Genomic DNA, 12,113 nt, shown 5'->3' with positions numbered 1-12,113 from the left:
TCCCTGTCCCTTCTCTTTCCACTCCTGACTTTGCCCATCTTATCTGGCTGAGGCCTGGAAACAAACTGAATTCTCCCTATAATGGGCAGCAGTAGAGGAGAGGTGCTATACTGGATCTCCATAGGCCCTCTTGCACTGTCCCCAGTATTTGCTGGCTCCCTTTAGAGCTGCTCTGGCTTCAGGATCATGATTTTGAAGGCTGCTCTGGGTACTTGAATAATGTGAATTGAATTCTACCCCTAGCTTTCCCTTTGTAGCATGATCATCAAGCTAAAAGCAATGAATAATTTAAATTTTTCTTAGAGTCGATCCTTAAAATCATATTTATCACTCCTCCCTGAAATGTTCCTTCAAGAAAGAGAGCATAGGGAATTATACCTAAGGGGGAGATTTTAGATTTTCTTCTTTCATTACTAGCTACTTAGAGATAAAAGCATAAACAGTGACATTCTGTTAAATAGCTTGGAATGCTTTTGACTTTTATTTCAAGCAAGACTGCAGAAGAAGTAAAGTATCATGCAAATCATTCAATACTATGAATTTGTAACAAAATTCAGAATGACGTCTTACTCTTTATATGCTTTCTTTTTATAATATTTTAGGATTCAGTATTGTGATATGTAAAAGACAATTAAATGCACAGAAAAGTGTTTGTTTTGGCATGAGAGGACAATAAAAATGGTAATATATTGGCAAATAGATGAATACTAAATTACAGAGAGACAAGAATTTGCCATTTGAAGGCATTCAGAATTTTTAAAATTAACCACAGCGTCACAGAATCACACAATCGAAAAATGGGTAAATTCAGACGCAACCACAGTGGGTCATCTGGTCCAACCTCCCTTCTTAAGTAAGGTCATCTCAGAGCACATGGCACAGAAATGTGTCCAGACCATTCTTGAATATCTCCAGTGAGGGAGACTCCACAACCTCTCTGGGCAATCTGTTCCAGTGTACAGTCACCCACACAGTAAAGAAATTCTTCCTCATGTTCAGGTGGAACTTCATGTGTCTCAGTCTCTGCCTGTTGCTTCTTGTCCTATTTCTTGTACGATCAAGAAGAGCCTGGCTTAATCCTCTTGACATGCTCCCTCCAGGTACTTACAGACATTAATGAGGTCCCCTTTTAGTTGTCTCTTCTCAAGGCTGAACAGGCCCAGCTCCTCAACCTTTCCTAATAAGAGAGAAGTTCGAGTCCCTTATTCATCTTCCTTGCTGTCCAATGGACCCACTGCAGGAGCTCCATCTCCCTATTTTCCTGAGGAGCCCAGAACTGGACACAGCACTCCAGATGTGGTCTCACCTGGGCTGAGCAGAGGGTCAGGATCCCTCCCTCCACCTGCTGGCAATGCTCTTCCCAATGCACCCGAGGAGACCATTGGCTGTCTTGGCCACAAGGGCTCACTGCTGGCTCATGGACAGCTTGCTGTCCACCAGGACCCACAGGTCCTTCTCCGCAGAGCTGCTTTCCAGAGGTTTGGCCTCCAGCCTGTACTGGTGCAGGGGGTTATTCTTCCCCAGGAACAGGACCCTGCAATTACCTTTGCTGAAATCCAGGGAGAGAAGACAGTTAACCAGTAGGTGTTCTATTACTGAGAAGTTAAATTGTAGCAGTCCATCTCTTCACATTGTAGTATAGGCCTGAATTCATAATTATACAGTCTTCAAAATAAAATCTGGTCTGCTTCAGCCTCTTAATTAACAGCTTATTTGTGATCACATACTTTTTTAATCTGTGGTCGTCCCAAATTTCTATACACAGAACAGTTTTAGAACTCTGTGTGCTCATCTTTTTATGTATATATATTTCATTTATTGAATAATATTCTGTGATACGGGAAGTACTTGGAATTGTAGAACTATGGAAACTTAGGGCTAGGCCCTTTATACCATCTCTAATAGGCCACACACTGAAAACCCACTATTGTGGAAGTATGACAATATAAAAGGCATCAAACATTTATTTCCTGTTTTTTTTAGGGCCAAGTATATAAATGTAGCTACAGCCCTTTTTCCTGAGGTCAGTGATTAGATAGTCTTTAGTGACTCCAAGAAATGGCTGATGTTTTTTAAGATGAGTTTTAAATATCACTACTTGCTGCTCTGAAAGACTTACTAATACACTCATCACTGCATTATTCCGTGGGGAATTATGCATACAGAAGTTATTTGATCAATGTAAAATTTTCATGGATAATCCATGTATTCATTTTGAAGAGAAGGTGTTCTCAGGCACAATTCTAAGGCATGAAGCATGACAAAACAAGCTTCATTTATTTGCTGATTACCTAGAATCAGTGTATAGAAGTGTGATTTCTTTACTCTCTTGTACTTTGCATGGTCTTGCAGTCCTTGACTGGGTAAGAATATCAGTTAAGTAGCAAGATGTACAAACTTCAGGATATCATCAAAGCCTGGAGACAACCAAATGTGTTCAGACAGGAAGAGTTTTACTATAATTCAAATGTTACATCAGCTGTAATGCTCTTGAGGCCAATAAATATAATTTAAAAGTTAATTGGTATCTGACATTCTGGGGAGTTGTCCTCTCTCTCAGTTATGTTCCAATGTGGTATGATCATTTAGAGCTGTTCTCATGTATTAATACTTGGCATTTGAAGATATAGCTTTTATATTTGTGTGAGTATTTACTAGATTTTCTTTTTCACATTACTTTGAGAGTCATACCTTATCTTTAATTGGCAAGACACTTTAGGTGACTTTTTCAAACTGAGTTGCTAAACATTTGTATGTTGGGTTTTTGCATTCTTACCCAGGGCACAAATTATTTCTGTCACCATATCTTTTGACAGAAGAGGAATAGTAAGTCAGCCACTTGCTCATGTAAAAAAAGGACACTTGTAGCATCTCCCTTATTGCAGAAAGAAGTAAATTCTCTCTTGTTCCATGAAATAGACTGCTTTTGCAACTTTAAAATTAACAAAATAAAGTGCCTCTGGAGTTTTTCACAGCAAAACAGTGATTTCAGTGGGATTAGAAAGGATACAGTAATTTGTCCAACCTTCACGTGCCTTTGTGCCATAAGTCAGAAAAACATTACAAACACTGCAGTACCTTTGCCAGATGAGGTCTTCATTGACCAACACTGTTAAAAAGACAACACTTGGGAATGAGCCTCCTCTGCGTAAGAAGTCAGAAGCTCAGTTCTGTTTGGTTATATCAGAAAGCTCTTTTCTCTTTGATCGTCTCTTCTGGTTCCATTCCTGAAAGTATTTTTTTTCCCAGCAATATTGCTTCCCTGTGGTTTCTTTGCTGAGTTTCTTTTCCACTTGATTTCAAGCTTCTAGTCTGCAGACTGATGATCCATGATGAAATGTCTTTGTGGTTGTGAATTGTCTAATGCTCTATTTTTCTCTCTCTCTCAAAACCCCCCCCCCCAAAAACCAAAAAACAAACAAAGTTACTCCTTGCATTGCAAGCTGTGCACTTTCACTGTATATTTTCCAGAAGCATTTTGATTGCTAAGAATGCAGCCAGGCAGTGTAATAGACGCAAGATGGAAAGTTTAAGAGTGAGTGGATATCTGTAAATGATCCATGAGATCAATACCACCTATTACCTGCTCTGCTGCTATCTGTGTATTAGTGCATGTTACAGCATTCTGGCTGGTCTGATTCTATGACATTTCCCTGATTTTGATCCCATCTCCCTAGACTGATGGGTCCTGCTTCTTGCCCTCTCTCTTCTCCATACATTGCCTAAACATTAATTACTTTTCTTATATACACAATTAGCGTATATGAACTATTAGCTTTTTCTTGTTTAAAGCAGTTGTGGCCATTCTTGTTCTGAAATGACATCTCAGTGTGCTCCTTCTCTGCTCTTTTCAGTCTGCTTGAAATGTTTTATGTGTTTTGCATGAAGTCAAACAATTCTTTTGATACTTGTCCCCACAGATTACTGACAGCCCAGTTCTCCTTTATTTTTGATGCTGTGTAACACTTCCTGCTAAAAAAAAAAAAATCTATTTAAAACAACATGATTGAGGAATTTAGCACAAATCCTGCAAGTCATAGCCATGCTAAGTAGTATTCTGTTTCACAAGTGGTCCCTTTGAAGTCGGTTGAGTTACACATGCTTACATCATGTCTGAACTCGGTCCACTGTGTTTACAACATGCGTATTTGATATTGCACAGTGGGTGTACATAACTTAAAAAATAATAAAACTTTTATTACTTTGAGTAGTGTGCACATTAAAGAACAGATTTTTAATTTGCTTCAAGGCTCTTTGTGCTCCTTTGGCTTTGCAAAAGGCCTTAAAACTGGCATAAATTCCATTAAAGACCAATTGAAAAATCCCTTTTCACAGCCAATGCTGTGTAAAATGGTGCTGCATTTAAACCAAAATGGAGCCCTTCCCAAAGGAGATTTTTTAATTTCAAGGAACTATTTTCACTTTTTTGTTCTATTTTCCTGTAATAAAAATACAATAGAATTAATCACTGCACTTTTTTTTCTTGCTTTTCATGTACCATCTTGTAGTAAGCCTTCTATGATTAGCAGTTGACCATTTTTATTCTGTGAGTTTCAATCAAATATTAGCACTTTTTCTATTTGCCTGCAAGCAATGTTCATATAAACAGTAAAAAGTCTGCTTATTTCTTTAATTACCTCAAAGAAGTGAAAATCAAAAAGGATTAAACGAAGAACATAATGCTAATGGGAATCTGAGGGGTTTTTTGAATTTTATTTTTTATTTCTAGTTCCCTGTTTGGGAAAGGAAGGAAATGCACAAAAACTATATTTTTGAAGAACATTAAGATAGATTTTTATGTCTACACCTTCTCAAATCTGTGCTTTGTTTTCAAGCTCCTGTTCTGGTCCATATGCATAAATTAAGCATTTAACCAGCTACAAAAATAATCTACTGAAGCTTCAGGAATCTGGGCAGTCTGTGCTGATGGGCCAAAGCTCAACAAGGTGAATGGCCTTGGGTCACAACAATCTCTTCTAGAGCTCCAGACTGGGAGAAGAGTGGCTGGAAAAGCTGCCCAGTGGAAAAGGATCTGGTGGTGTTGGTTGTCAACAGCTGAACATGAGTCAACTGTGCCCAGGTGGCCAAGAAGGTCAATGGCATCCTGACCTGTAATAGCAATAGTGTGGCAAACAGGACCAGGAAAATTTCCCCTGTACTCAGCACTGGTGAGGCTGTACCTCAAATCCTGTGTTCAGTTTTGTGCCCGTCATTGCAAGAAAGACATGGAGGTGCCAGAGAAAGGCCAGAGAATGGATCTGGGGAAGGGTATGAACACAAATCTGATGAGGAGTGACTGAGGGTGCTGGTGTTTAGCCTGGAGAAAAGGAGACTGAATGGGGACCTAATCACTCTACAACTACCTGAAAGGAGGTTGTAGTGAGGTGGGGGATCAACTTCTTCTCCAAGGTAACAAATACCAGGGTGAGAGGAAATGGTCTTAAATTGAACCATGGAAGGTTTGGATTGAATATTAGAAATAATTTCTTCACTGAATGAGAGTCCAGGCATTGGAACCAGCTTCCCAGAGAAGTGGTGGAAACACTGTCCCTGGAAGTGTTCAAAAAACAGGTGGATGTGGTACTTGGGTAAATAGTTTAGTGGTGAACCTGGTGGTTCTGGGATCATGATTGGACTCAGTGGTTTTTAAAGGGCATTTCCAACCTAATTGATTCTATGGTTCACCTTTTACAGAAAAAATAATAAACAGCTAGAAGTAATGTAAGTGTATTAGTTGTTACCTGCTAAAGAAGTATCACCTCTTGAAGATTACATTGTATTTGAAACACTAGACAAGAACTTGTGGTATCTGGACCCATTTCTTGACTGCAGCACATTCATTGTTTGAATCTTGGTAATTCATTTAGTCTCTGTTTACCTCTCTATTGGTCTGTCAGGCTGCCTGTCCACTTGTCTGTTAATCCTTCTGCCTTGCAGAGGGGGTGTAAAGGTAATGACTCTTATGCTTTGTGTGCAGGATTCTACCTAATACTTGTAGGGATTTGCTAGAGTGGGAAAAAAATACTATATGTTATTGTCAGTCTTCCCTGACTTTTCATGTTATCCTCCCCGCCAGAGGAAAACAAAATGGCTGTTGCAAAGCTTAAGGGAGAGCCCCTGCATGTGAAACGAGTATATATCTGTACAACTATATTTGAAGATATTTTAGTAGGGAGATTTCCTGCCTTGACATAGAATATTTTGTTTCTGCTGTATAGAATGTTTATTCATACACAGCTAGTTTACAGCCTTTCTATAAGGTTCCTGATTACATCCTTCTCATCTTCCTTATTATTTTTAAACTGGGAAAATAGGCAGTGTATTGGAAATTTTTCTTTATGTGCTGTAGGCTACACTTAAACATTGAGGTCTCAGTAATTTACGTTTTTAATGGATAGGGGTTTTTCCTTTTGGGTCATTTTCACTGAGAAACCTAGGTTGTCCAAACATATTCTGAAATACGTTCGGGGATTATGGTTTCAACACATGCATGCCTAGGGCCAAAGTATGAGTAACATGAAATTTTTTGTTCCATTCCATGAACAAACCACTGTATTGTGGTGTAATACAAAACATATCTAAGCAGTTTAGATCACTATCAGGCATTACAACGTTAGGTTTTCTGTTTATGTGACTACCCAAAGCTCATTAGAAACTTATTTTGTAGCTCTAGGGAAGTAAAAATAAAAAGCAGTGAAAAATAGTACATTGTAGTCTGTTTTAATTATACTTTATTTACTGTACTTACTAATATATATCAAGTGTATAATTTTATAGTTGCCGAGCCCAACTTCCAAAACTTGTGAAGTCCAGGATTGTTCATAAAACTGCTGTGCGTGTAGCCTAACTGTGCAACTTTGATCATACAAACGAGCTTTTTGTGCATGCAGGCAGACTGTTAATTGCAGGTGCTTCGTGTAATATGAATGTCCTTGAACTACAATGTTCTCCAGTTTTTCCTCTTCATCTGCTCTTAGGCCCACAAGAAAGTTGGTGGTTGCCAGGTCCAAAGGGATTTTAAAGAGGAGACAGATCTGGAATATCAGAAAACGCTTGCAAATATAAGAGCTCAGATTCTGGGTGTGGATTTTCACTATTCAGCTCTGCACTCTGACTTCTCGTGTGAATCTCTTTATAAAAATCACACCAATGCTCTCTTTAGTCATGCAGGCAGAGGTTTCACATCTCCATTCCATCTAAACTTGTGCACGTGGGAAGAATGTGATGTGTTGACATAAGGTATTAATGTATGAGAATATGATAGACCATAGAGCAGGGAAGGGGGACAGGACATCTCCTTTTAAAGGGATGGTATTTTTAATTGCTTCCTACTGTATTGGCAAGTTTTTCTTTTAAACTACAGCTCTGTGCTCTCTCTGGCATATTACTCGCACTTTTTAATGAAAGGATAAATGCAGAATACATCCCAGATAAGTACTAAAGATTCCCCAGTTAAGGGCAGAGAGAGGGAAAATAAATCCATTAGCCAACAGAAAAAACAAGGTTTTGAGCAACCTAGTTAAAACCAATTATAATCTTCATGCTGTTGCCCCTCACCCGAAATGACTTTTTGTAATAAAAGGAGAAGCTGCATAAACCCAACCAAAAATGAGTGTTTATTTTTCCTTGTTTTTAATGTAAAATGAAGCATTTCCCCAATAATAAAAAGCTTATCCACATGTGCATTAGTGGATGAGAAGCACACTTCACAGGTGGTGTAATACACAGGTCTGACATACACTCAAGGCATATACTGAATCCTAGTGAGGCACACTCAGTCACAGTGTATAAAGGCATATTTAATAGGTTATATAACATAGTTTAAAATAAGCCATGTAAGCTTGTTGTTGTAACAGAACATGTGTTTTAGAAGAAAAGCTGTGCATAAAAATGTTCCCTAAAATTCAGATTGAAGAATCTTTCCTTCATACTCTCAGTGTAACATATTACAGCAATAAAAGGAAAGGACTATGGCATAGACTGAAAAAACCATGCCTGCTACAAAAAATAAATGCCAGTTTATTAGTCTGTCTTCTTGTGTATTTCAGTGCCCATACACCCACATATAGTGAGAAGATGTCACTAAATTAAATCACAGATATTTGTCCCTAGATTAAGGTCACTTTCTCTTCTAGGCTCTCTTATTTATTTTAATTAATGAGTGAAAGCTCTGTTTTTCTTCATCTTTAGCTTTCTTTCAGGCTTGCTGTTATGCACCTTGTTATAAGTTTCTTGGCTTCCAATCAGGGTTTTATGAGCATGGAGGACTGTATTTAAAAATAAAGATTCTGAACACCCATATGTTTTGAGGTACAATTCCTTTCCTCAGAGGGTATGTAAAACATAAAACAAAAAAGCCTATTTTATTATAGAAATCTGAAAACAATCAGTGAACCTCTTGTTCAAAGTAACACCAGGTTTGCTTTAATTTTCAACAAATTCAATTTTCTTTAAAGTGCCGTTTATATGCCCATGTTGAATTATAATAGTTAGTAGTAATTTATTTGGGATATTATTCAAGGAATTTTTCTATCTTCTGCCTTTGACCCTAGTGATGCGATAGTGGGATATAAAGAATGTATGACACAATATAAAGTGCAGGAGAAAGAGCATTACAGGAGAAGGACTTTTGTTTGGAAAAGACATACTGATTGCATTATTTCAAGTAAAAACAACAACAACTAAAAAATAACTTCCATAGTGTTTATACACCATGAGGCTACTCTCTACCGTTGATTTTTTCCTTTTTTTCCCATTAAACTCTCTTCACTGCCAATCAATTTTCTTGCATGATTCTAGAAGAGAGTTATTGTAGCACAAAAATTAAGCAATGTTTGTCCTAATTCAAAGCTAGTGGTAACAAATAGAAAGTGTCTGCTGTGGATTTTGGATGAAGACAAGAATATTGTTTTTCTGCTAGTTTCTCTGTATAAACTAAAGGTTTTGTGACAGGATTTGGGATTTTCTTCATGTTATTTGATTCTTGAACTCTTTTAATCTTTTCAAGCATGTTTTCACAGAAACAGAATCCACCAATGGCAATTTGTAAGACTAATAGTGTGAAAAGGTTTCATTGTATTTTCTGTACTTTCTTTCTCCCTCTCTCTCTCTTTTTCCTCTTTCTTTTCTTTTTTGTAGTTACCTCTTGTAGTATGAACTCTGATTTTAAACTGTGGGGAAACTAATATTTACAAGCCCTTTTGCATGCTTTATGTATGGCATCAGGATTTTGCCTCATGTAAGTAAGTCTCAAGGGACCATTTGAATGAAGAAATAATGCATCTTCCTTCCCCAGCCTTCATCATGTGACTGGAATTGAGGCTGTTCAATTCCGTGAAGCTGAAATCTAATTCTTCAAGTTAATTTTTATCCTTACATAAGTGAAACTGACCAGACAGAGCTATTTTTACTCTTGTTTGAGGGATTTCTTTGCTCCTTATGATAGACTGCATTGATATTTGATGAACGTGTTACCAAACACAAGAGGGTTATTTGAGATCTGAGAAATATTTTAAAAACACCGAAAGTAATGAATTTTAAGATTTATACTAAAATGTCCCTTAGCCTCATACAGGGGTTCAGAGAGTAGTATATAGTTTTGATGGCCCTTATTCCCTTCTTACAAAGCATTGTTGTAGAAAAGGCCAGAAACCTTTTCTACAAGATAAGATTCTCTTTTCTGTGGCCTCACAAAAATTTGATCATTCAATATCTCTTTTGTCTCTCCTTTGCCTAACCTTTATGTTTGTGTATGTAAGAGCTGTCACTTTTGGTTGCCAGAAACAGTAGTGCCAGTGCAGCTGATTTAGGTGTCATTTCTGCTAGGCCACCCAAAAGGCCAGTGAACTGGCTGTCAGCCTGTAGTCAGGTGTGCTCTGCTTGTAGATGTGCTCTTCTTACACTGCTGCCATCTTTCCAGTAACACATCATCACTCCTGCACTGTTCTGATGACATAGCATGTTTACAGATTGCTGGAGCAGCAGCACTCTTTGACAATGTGTTATTGTAATACATCGTGAGAGGCAGCTATTCTCAGTTTTTTACTCCAAGGGTGCTTTCATCTCAAGCAGTACAACTGATCTCAGGACTGCCTTTGGAAAATGTTGAGACAAATAAAACTCCATCTTTCAGATTGACCCATAAATTATAGAAGTGTGAAAGGTGCAACCTTTGAGTCACAGAGGGCCTTGTGGCAACTCTGTCTCTGATGTGATTTTTCGTGCAGTGGTCTCATATCCTCCAGGGTTCCTGAGCAACAGTAATTTGTGTTGTTTCTTGTTTTACAGTGTAACTAAAGCGTCACTGTTTGGTGAGAAGTATTCTTGTTTTGTTTTAATCATTAGGTGGCTTTTAAGATGTGGGCAGAAGTAGGCACAAAAACAAAGGGCATCTGAGCTCTTGGTGGTAGCAAAGAATAGCACTTTGGCACAGCACATTGGTGGTACAGGATAACATTTTATGTAACAGGATACAGACCACAGGATACAGGCAGGGAATTGGCACAGCAGGAGAGCACTTTATGTAACAGGAGAGATAATCTGCATGTGGCTGCCATCACGGCTTAGTAACACATACAATGAAATTGGGAACAATTACATTCTCTCTCTCCACCCCCCACCCACTCAAGAGGTTACTAAGGGGAAATCCCTTCTTCCTTTTCTGAAAAAGTATGTGATATTAGACATATTTACTGGGGGAAGACAGGGATCCAATTTGATCGTGCTCAGCTTTTTATTTGTCTTAATTTATTTTTTAAAAACATGCCCTTTGCTCACTTGGTACTGTTGGGGGGACAGACTAAACAATTCAAAGCTTTTCTAAGGAGAAGAGTGACTTTTTACTCACTGCAATGAGCAGTAATTTTTGGCAACATTATTATACTACCAAGAGGCAATTTTAATAAAACAGTCCAGTGCTTCAGAAGCTGCTGAAGTAGAAGTAATTTTAAGGAAATATGAGGGTATATTTCTTTCACTGCTTCTCTTTTTAAACCTTTAAAAGAAAACCACAGTGCCCCTTTGGTGCCTCTTAAGTGGACAACTGTTGATTTAAAAGAAAGACGAGCTGGTCTTTATGGTTAAGCATTTCAGTCCAACACCCTCTTTTAAAAAGCTACATACTTTAAGGTTTTGTTTAAGGTTGCTCACTCAAATCCAGAGGGACTGTAAAACGCTGGCTGTGGAAAGCCAATCTCCCCACACTAAAGTTTCTTTGGTAGGACTCCAGGAAAGCTTTGGGGCATCCTGATTTCTGTCCATTCTTTGGCTTATAGTATTTCCTCCTTGTCTATTGAATAGAGGAGCTATTTTCACTTGCTTAGGAACAAATGACTTGACGTATGTTTTGCAATAGTTTTCATGCTGGTGTAAATTTGTGTATGCCAGTGTCAGGGAAAGTACAGTGAGTTACACTGCAATATTTATTGTTTCTTATCAAACTAATTATCTGTTGTATTGAATGTCATGTTCTGATGCAGTCTCAAAATTCAGTGTACCAGAACCTTTCTGACTAAGTCTCACTCTGTGTAGTATTAAAGATCGAAGGAGTGTGGTAAAAACAGGGAATAATTTGTAATTATCTCTGGTGGTTCAATGGCTGTTGCTTGCTTACCTTTTGGAACACATGATTTGTATACCTCAATTCCAAAATCTGGAACCTGTGCCTATGCAGTTTTACACAGGCAAATACTTAAATATATGCATTTTTAAATTTACCAACCAGTCATAAAACGGAGTGATTCCTGTAATTACCGCATTAAGGATATTGGTTAAAATATGTAAGTATATCGTAGAATACTTCAGTAGTTCTCAGAATTCCAGAATCACAGAATGGCTAAGGTTGGAAAGGTCCATGGGAGGTCACGTAGTCCAACCTCCCTGCTCAAGTAAATATCTAATGCTGATGTTAATGAAAGAAATGTGTGAATGCCTGCTTGCAGCGCTGTTCCTACTATTCATTGTAAATATGAATGCAAAAAAGTATTACAATCAAAATTTAAATCCATAAAAGTGACTCATGTAAGTTTATATTGCATGGATGTAATACAGTACTAATACACTGATGCAGCAGAAATCAGTCTTAAGATGGACTCAAATAACAAGTAACAAGTACA

The 12,113-nt window shown here is 37.9% G+C and overlaps 1 protein-coding gene across 3 annotated transcripts in view; it reads left to right on the top strand.

Moving 5' to 3' along the window:
* The window catches only part of SUGCT (succinyl-CoA:glutarate-CoA transferase), a 315,880-nt gene that overhangs the window by 180,808 nt on the left and 122,959 nt on the right, over positions 1-12,113 (top strand). The gene's annotated exons all lie outside the window — the stretch shown is intronic.

The sequence above is a fragment of the Sylvia atricapilla genome, chromosome 1 (assembly GCF_009819655.1).
Source record: "Sylvia atricapilla isolate bSylAtr1 chromosome 1, bSylAtr1.pri, whole genome shotgun sequence".
Lineage (NCBI taxonomy): Eukaryota > Metazoa > Chordata > Aves > Passeriformes > Sylviidae > Sylvia > Sylvia atricapilla.
This window is presented reverse-complemented; position numbering and strand designations above follow the sequence as displayed.